Source organism: Macadamia integrifolia, chromosome 6 (genome assembly GCF_013358625.1).
Source record: "Macadamia integrifolia cultivar HAES 741 chromosome 6, SCU_Mint_v3, whole genome shotgun sequence".
Lineage (NCBI taxonomy): Eukaryota > Viridiplantae > Streptophyta > Magnoliopsida > Proteales > Proteaceae > Macadamia > Macadamia integrifolia.
In genome coordinates this window covers 6,697,416-6,706,512 of record NC_056562.1, presented here as the reverse complement: position 1 = coordinate 6,706,512, position 9,097 = coordinate 6,697,416, and the positions used below count along the sequence as shown (strand labels likewise).

The following is a 9,097-nucleotide window of genomic DNA, read 5'->3' as shown; positions in this document are numbered from 1 at the left end:
TTTCCCCAAGGTTCATGGCTAGTGTATGTGTTGGCTTTGCCCCTCCTAGCCATAGAACCATCAATTTATTGTTTTTATTTTAATTGTCTCCCTTTCCCTAAAGCCAAGTAGAGTAACCCTTGTAAGAGTGACTCTCTGGTCAAGTAGGGAAGCTCATATTATGATACATCCCTCGGGCTAAGTAGAGAAACCTACTTGTGAGTCTCTCTCTAGCTTTATTCCCTTTCTTTTACTTTATTTTTATTTCAGCATTTTTTTCCTTTATTTATTTTTTTTTTAATTGCGTGGGTTGTTTATTTTCAGTTATTTATTTATTTAATTTTAATTGCGTGGCTTGCGTCTTTAAATTCTTAGATGACGAATGGTTAGGACGTTATTTTAGATATATATGTTTAGGACGGTAATTAAAATTATATCACAACCATTAATCAGTTCACTTTCGCATTATTAAAAGAAATAAAAAATAAAGTGGCTGCTCTCCCTGTGTTCGACCCATAGCTACACTGATCTATACGCTTGCGGTTACATTTGAAATCTCAAACAGGGGACGATGAATAAATCATCACTACGGGCTAGAACACTACAACAGCAACAACAACAACAACAACAGTAGTAACAGCCCAAAACATAGCAACAGGGGAAGATGAATAAGTCATTGGTGTGAGGCTAAACATATTCAATAAGAAGACAAATTAAAATCTAACTAAGACACTAACAATAACCTTCAGAACGAAGGCAAACAATAACACCACGAGGAACACAAATAAAAATCTTCACAACAAAGACACTAGTAATAATAACCACAAGGGAGAGAGAAAAATCACAAACGAGACATAGGTAATAATATCCACAAATGAGACAATAATCTCCACAAAGGGAACACAGGCATCAACAGATATGCATCCTTCAATAATCATATGAAATCTTCAATAGGAAGAAACAATATTCAACATATTCAATCTTCCCCTCACATGTAGCATTACACATGGACAAACAATGAATGCAGAGGAGACAACAAAGGCTAACCCATCATCATTTTGCAGCAACAACCAGGATCAAGTGATCAACAGAAACTAAACCACATAACTAAGAACAGCCACAACAAATATGCATTCTTCCGACCAATAAACTTGGAATATTTTAATCCCAGATTTGACCATAGATATCAATCATAGAGAAAAGGTAGCCTCGGTTGACATCTAGTGAGTTACCCAATCAAATAATAGTAAAGGAACAAGACAATAGAAAATTTGCAAGTACTCCATGCAATCCCGGGTTTGAAACCCTGGCTTGGGATCAGTTATGGCCGCACCCAAATGAACAAGAGCTAAAAGTTCAAAAATAATTGCAATGCTTTAAATATTCCAAGTTTTAATAAAGGTAATGACAGTTCTAGAAATTAATCAGATTTTTCAAAGTGGAATCTGGTAGATACATAGGTCTTGGGGTATAATTAAAAAACCAGGATTTAAAACTAAGGACAAACTTAGAATCAACATAAAATAAGGCTAGAAGTAGAATAAAAGGTAAAAAGGAGGTTATTTTAGGTAAACACAAAAAGAAAAGCAAGTACAACTCATGGTAAGAGATTGTCTTCAACCTCCCCCATCTGTGAACCAGTGCAGAAAACCAAAAGTAGATTGTGGTGATTGTAGCAGATTGGAAGATCATGTTGCTGATTCTAGCATTTCACAGTGTGCGATACAGAAGTAGTAGGTGGATCTTACACATGAAGAGCCCATGTCACAGTCAGCTTCCTCAGAGGCATTGAACACAATTTCGCCAAAATTTTGTGAAACTTCACAAATTATTAGGTTTCGCAGATGATCGAAATGAAACACACCCGATTCTTAAGAATGCACAAATTTCGACATTTCGGTCATGGTTTAGTCTCACATTTCGTTTTTTTTCCGGAATTTCGTCCAGAACATTACTTTGGCTTAAGAATAAAAAACACAATTTCGAACAAAATGGGTCAAAACTTCGATCCATTTTGACAGGTTTCGCCATTGAAGCTTGGAAAACCATTTTTTGTGATTTATTGGCCAAATCATTATTGTTCTGACTATGTTGGGTATGGTGGATATGGGTAGTTTAGCTCTTCATTGTCATTGCCCTCTAAGTGTGAGGGTCACTCAGTCACACTAGGTCATCATTTGTTAATAGCCACTTCTTGTTGTACTCAGTCCCCCAACCATACATGCTAGTGTCAATTCCACAGAGCCTCACGATTCATAGACCCATATCTTATGTTATGGTACCTCTAGTATCTTCATGCTTTCATTTAAGTGTCATATAGAGAAGCTATGTGTAGTTGAGATAAGGATGTTGAGATGGATGTGCAGGAAAACCAGAAAGGATAATGTAAGGAATGGGCATATCAGAGCTGATTTGGGAGTTTCCCCGATTAACAACAAGCTCCGTGAATGCCGATTAAAGTGGTATGGCCATGTTCAAAGGAGGCCGGCGGACGCCCCTATAAGGAGGAGTGACTTGATTCAAATTGAAGGAGCAAAGAAAGCTCGGGGAAGGCCTAAAATGACCATAGGAAAAGTGGTGAGGAATGACATGCATAGTCTTGATCTTGTCCCAAGTATGTATGACCTTGGAAAGAGCCTATTAGAGGGCAAGGATCCAAGTTGCTGACCCAAGTAGCTGAGCTTCTCCTAACATGTGTGGGTTGCGCCTCTTTCCTCTCACTCTCATCTTTCATCCTTTCATTTCTCCCCTCCCCCAACTCTATGTGGACTCTTTTTCCTATTTCGTTGCCTTTTTTATTGGATCCATGTAGCCGATCCCATTCAGTTGGATAAGGCTGAGATTTTTTATTCTTGTTGTTGGCTTGTTGCTTTAGACTTTGACCATTTCTGGCGCCATATTATGACATGCCAACTTTTGTGTCACAATCGGACTATCAAAGGATTTCTTGATTCGGCAGCAGCAACAACATTCTGGTTGTTTTGATCCTCCCCAGAACTTAATGTGGTAGTAGGAGTCTAGGACTCTATAGGATGGGCATAATGGTGATTGCTGCTTGTATTGTTGACTCCGATATACTTACTCTTTGTAACAAACCACGTATGTTGCATGATTTATGACATGATTTATAACTTGATGTCTACCCATTCCTAATCCATATTTAAGTTGTTTTACTTGAATTATGTGTGTTCTAGTACTAAACATTGTGTGGAACAGGCCATGTTAGAGAAAGTATATACTATATAGCGTACAGTATCAATCTAAGGTCCAAAGTCAATCTATCATTTTGGGGGCATTTTTTTTTTTTTTAAAATATAATGGTCTTACTATGTTTAGAGGGCCTAAATAGGTTTTCCTAGAAGTTTCAGGACCTAACTTAGCCATTGAAATTTGCAGAAAAAAACGTAGTGGTTTCGACAAAAATTTTGGTTTCGGTCGAAATATTTCAGTTTCAAGCACCAAAACTTCGAACATTGCTTAAAGGAGCTGCCTGCTGCTAATGCCCCCAATTAATGACACACACAAGCTTTGGAAGAGAAGGCAGACATATGGATCGCATGCAGCAGAGAATAACTAATGCATCGATAGTACTTCAAAATAAATAGCAGCAACTCATATCGAAAGGAAACACCTGACATCAAATGGAATAACGGAGAACGCCAGATCTGATGAATAAGATCCAGCCGCAGGAGAAATAATAGATTCAGATCATTAAAGGATCTGATCGGAGAGATTTTTTGGTCGAAGCAAGGTTTATATAGGATGAATAGCCTTGCAAAAGTTGACAATGATCTAATGGTTTGATTCATGGATCCAAGGATTTCCAAGAATTGTAGATCTCCTTCAAGAATCTCCAAAGAACTTCAACGAATAAGCGCAAAAAATATCTGATGATCCCTATATGGATTGATCTTCGTCCTACTCAAGATACAGCAGCATATATAGCAAGATTGCTGCAGATATCACTCGATTCCTTTCGAGACTCTCAAAATAGATTTAATAAGACTGTAAATCCTAGTATATATAGCAAGATTGCTGCAGATATCACTTGATTCCTTTAGAGATCTCAAAATAGATTTAATAAGATTGTAAATCCTACTAAACGTCGCTTTGATACAATGTGACAAAACCTAATCTCGATAATTAGGATCAGTAAAAGAGGAGAAGAACAAAAGAAGAAGGGAAGAAAAAGAGAGAAGAAAGAACTAAAAGGAACCCTAGCTCTTGGTCATGTGTATTCTACTGTGAGCAGGGCATATATAATAAATAAAGAATGAGTCCTTAAGAGTCGTGATCAAATACGACTTAGGTAATCATGAACTCCACAAAACTACCACTAAGCTACACGGCTTAAACATCACCCTAAACAATAACCAACACATAAAAAACAACATAGACGTATCCCAACTAAATGGGGTCAGCCACATGGATCCTTGCTCTCCAATTAGCTCTATTTGAAGCCATACAAAATACGAGGCCTAAGCTAAGCATGTCTTTCCTCACTTCTCCTATGGTCATTTTAGGGCCTCCGTTGGGCATGGTCTTGCCATCTCAAACGCCTCTCTCTAACCTTATTGATGCAGAATCATAGCTGAAACGGGTTGACCCTTCTAGCAATTTAGACCAAGACAAACTGGGTCCAATTGGGTTTTTAGGTTCAATAGGATGTTTTAATTATCTAGGGTTTATTTTATTTGGGAAATCTAGAGAAATCTATGTAACCTTTCATTTTGAGTAGTTATTAGACAAGTAGGGTTTCTAATTTTTGTTAACCTAAGTCTTAGGAAGTAATTAGGAGATTTTATTTATATTTTTAGTTAGATTCCTAGTTTATTTCAATTTCATAATAGTAAAATAGGGTTATATTGAGTCCTTAAAAAGGGATTTACTTGTAATCGATTGACAGAGTTGAAGAATGGAATTTGACTGAGTAGATATGGTGCCGGATTGGTTCTTGGCAACGGTCGTCTGACCTCTCCTTCCCCACCTTCTGTGATCTATCTTCTTCTTCCAGCAATACCAATCTTCTCATCCTCTACTTTCTTCTCTTATCTTCTTCTGTTCTTTATTTCCTGCAACGGTTTCCCTACCGACAGCAAAGGGGTTACAAATCTTGCTAAAGAAGCAATCGATTGGGACTGGTAACTTGGGTCGAGGGTAAGGCTCCCATAGGCTATCACAAACCCTCAAATTTCAGTTGCCGAAATACCCTTTATCAGTTTTCATACCTGCAACTGAGACCTTTTCTTGTTCTACTGCCAGGAAGAATTTCAGGCAGCTTTCTTTATGAATCGATGTATGTTTCACTGGGTTATCACTTGGGTTTAGTAAAAGCATGAGTTGCGAATCTGGATCCAAGATCATGGCATAATTCAGCTGGTCGTGTGGAAGTTTCCTCCACCGCAAGGCCCTATTATCACTGATTTTTTGTTTCTGGTTTCATCATAAGAAAGAAGAAGTTTTCTTCAAGATATTTACTTCCTTTTATTAAATTTCAATTATTGCCCTTATACTTTAGGTTTATTCATCCATTATCCATATTTTATCTTTGGTTCCAGGATTACCCTTTGCACTAATATGTCACACTCCACTCCTTTGTCTCTTTCTTTTAAGTTGAGGCTTCCCTTATTTATGATTCTGCCACCCTATCAAAGATTGAATATTATTTACAATTGTGCCATTCCATTTAGTTGCAAAACTGCCATGGATTTTTGTACATGGACTATAATTGTTTAAGTGGGCCCTAAGCAATCCAATCCTAGTTTTGGAACCCCAGATTCACATCACTTATCATGAATCGGAGCTACTCCCAACCCAGCTCTAATATGGGCATTCCTTACTTTATCCTTCCTAGTTTTCACACACATCCATCTCAACATTCTCATCTCCGCTACACACAGTAATGTAGGACTAAGTTTGAAAACGCAAACTAATCCAATTGCAGGAACTTTTAGTCAAAAGAACAACCACTAATCACCCAAGAAATAGACAATACACAACAGTCCAAAAATAGGAATCGAATAGCCCTTTGTAAAGCAAAAATTTCAACTCAGAACTAGAGTTCCAGAAATCAGATATCACACCAACTATAGGACTAATCAGTAGCAGAAAATAGGGTATTAAAATAGACCATACTCAGTACCAACACCACAGAGACAGAACATACCAACCAGATTTCAATTCTGGACAGAAACACAATCGGCCAAATTCAGAAAATTAGCCAGACCAGACAATCCCCTGGTCTGATGGGCATGGAATCAGGATCGAACCTCCCTTCCAACAGGGGGGACACTCGATCCAAAGGGGAGCTCAATCCGATGGCTAGATAGTCAAGTAGGGGTGGTCGATACTTGGAGAATTCTGGAAAAAAAACTCAGATCTGAACTTAACAGTAGATTAGTTCTCTTACCTGAGTTGCAGAACAATAACAACAGCAACAAGAAAACCAGAAAAGAATAAGATCCACCCGGACTTCTCGCCGCAGAGTGTCGATCGGATCAAACACCAATCCCTAATCCTTGATCAAACACAAAGAACATCCAGTGAAGCCAGCGGCAGCAACAAAACTCTTTTTTTAAAAGATAAATCGTGGCTCATTAAAAGAGCCATCATCTTTATTTATAATGATGGGGAGGGTTTACAAGTAATAGTAACTCTGAGTTACTAAAAATTGATTACAAGAAGTTACTAAAAACTGGAAATTAGAATCTAATGAAAATAGAAACTAGTCTAGACAAGAAACTAACAATGACTTGAAATTAGAAACTAATTTAGGTACTGAAATAAGAAACTAAATAATCCCATCTAAAAAGGAAACTAAAGAAAAAGGAAACAAATCACTGAATCCCGTATGCAACCTTAGAACCCCTAGTTTAGACCCATAAAAGTAGTCCAATACACTCCAAACCACATGGACTGAAGGCCCAACACGTATACAACCCAACCCTAAGCTTATTCCTAATAAAACAAGCCTAGTTTGGTGAAGAATCTACATCACACAGTTTATTTATATCATATTTCTTAAGTACATAGCATTCTGGACCATACATCATACTTGGACGAATGACAATCCTATAAAATTTTCCTTTAACTTTTAAAAGAATATGCCAATCACACAGCACTCCTGATGCAACTCTCCACTTCATCCACCCTACTTTAATCTTGTGGATAACGGCACTCCTCTATGTCACCTTCTTTATTTACGATTCATTCTAGATATCTAAAATACTAACTTTGAAGAATCTCCTTCTCACCAATAATATCCACCTCATTATCCATCTTAGTGTGGCTAAAGTTACACACCATATATTCCGTCTTAAAACTAGTTATCTTCAATATTTTTGCCAAGGTTGATCTCTATAGTTTTGTCTTGGCGTTAATCTCTATTAATCTCTGCTTTTGTCTCATTCACCAAACGATATCATCAGCAAAAAGCTTACACAAAAGCACCTCATCTTGAATGTCTCTAGTTAAACAATCTTCCTAGCTTCGATTCTAGAAATTTTATATCTTTTAGATCCTCCACCTCTTTAGACCTTGTTATGTTTTAAAACTAGTATTTTTAGTCTTAATGGCTGCTTGGACCTCATCATCCAACCACAAAGTTTCTCTAGTTGCATGACATATACCTTTTGATTCTCTGAGAAACTCTTATGCCACATTCTTAATACATGTTGTCATCTCATCCCACATTGTATTAGTGTCACCCTTAAAGTCCCACTTTCCTTGTTTGACCACTTCATCAATATATGAACTCAAGGACCCTCCTTTGTAACCTCTACCACCTTATCTTAAGGCAAATAAGCTCTATTATCTTACGCTTCTACGTAGTGAGGCACATATCCAAGACCACCATTCTACATTAGTTATTAGGCTCTTTCCAAGGATAACCTTACAGTCCTTACAAAGCATTCCATCGGACCTTCTTAATAGGAAGAAATCTATTTGGCCGGTATGACGCCCATTCTTGTAAGTAACTAAATGCCCATCTCTTCTCTAAAAAAGTGCTCACAATAGATAAATCATAGGTTACTACAAAGTCCAAGACTAAGACTCCCTCCTCATTCCTTTCTCCATATCCAAAACCTCCCTCCATGAACATCTTAGGAGCCTCTTCGATCTCTCCCAACATATCCATTTAGATAACCCACTATGATAATCTCCCCCCCCCCCCTTACTAAAACCTTATACTAAACCATCCATATGTTCCCAAAGTTGTAACTTACTACTTTCATCCAATACTGCTTGGGTGTTGCGTAGGCGCTTTATATTGACAACCTCTTTCTCCAACTAAAGCCTGATGGACATAATCCTATCCCCAACTATTTTAACATCCACCACATCATTCTTTAGATCTTTGTCTACTACTATACCCACTCCACTTCTATTACTTTGCTCTCCCATAAACCAAAGTTTAAAGTATTCGACACATTAGTTTTTTTACCCTTCCATTTCCATCTTGTCTCTTGACTACAAACAATATTAACCATCCTACTCCTCGTAACACCTATCAGCTCTAGATTCTTGCCCATCAAGGATCCAATGTTCCAAGATTTTAATCTAATCCTATGGTTTTGGACTAGATTCTTAACTCGCACTAGACACTAGTCCATTAGTCCATTGTGTGACAATGCTTGCCTACTTGTCACCACATCCAGGTAATGACACAGTATATCGCTCACCAAGGACGCCGTAGGAGTGTAATACAATCCCTGCAAAAGGTGATTGACTGAATATAATAATGTGTTGGCCGCCTACCTGACGCACCAAAAATCATACACACACACACACACACACACACAAGATAGAATACAAGGAAAGGGGCACCTAATTTATTAAACAGGCAATCTCAAGTCTCAACATTTGAAATAGGGCACAAAACATTGTGCAAAGTCACCAAGAAATCAGAGAAGGTGTCTCACAAACTGATGCAAACATATAGTAAACAAAGCCACATGAAAGGTCTGAGTTAGTAATAATAGTGCAGTACAAAGGAATGAATATCTCAAACTTTCTACGAATAACTCAATTAGCAACTAGATAGAAGCAGCAGCACATTAAAGGGGTACAGCATACACAACATGCAAGAGTTTTTTTTTTTTTTTTTTTTTTTTTTTTT

The 9,097-nt window shown here is 37.6% G+C and overlaps 1 protein-coding gene across 3 annotated transcripts in view; it reads right to left on the bottom strand.

The window, feature by feature from the left end:
- The window catches only part of LOC122082023 (poly(rC)-binding protein 3-like), a 31,923-nt gene that overhangs the window by 14,366 nt on the left and 8,460 nt on the right, over nt 1–9,097 (bottom strand). The window lies entirely within an intron of this gene.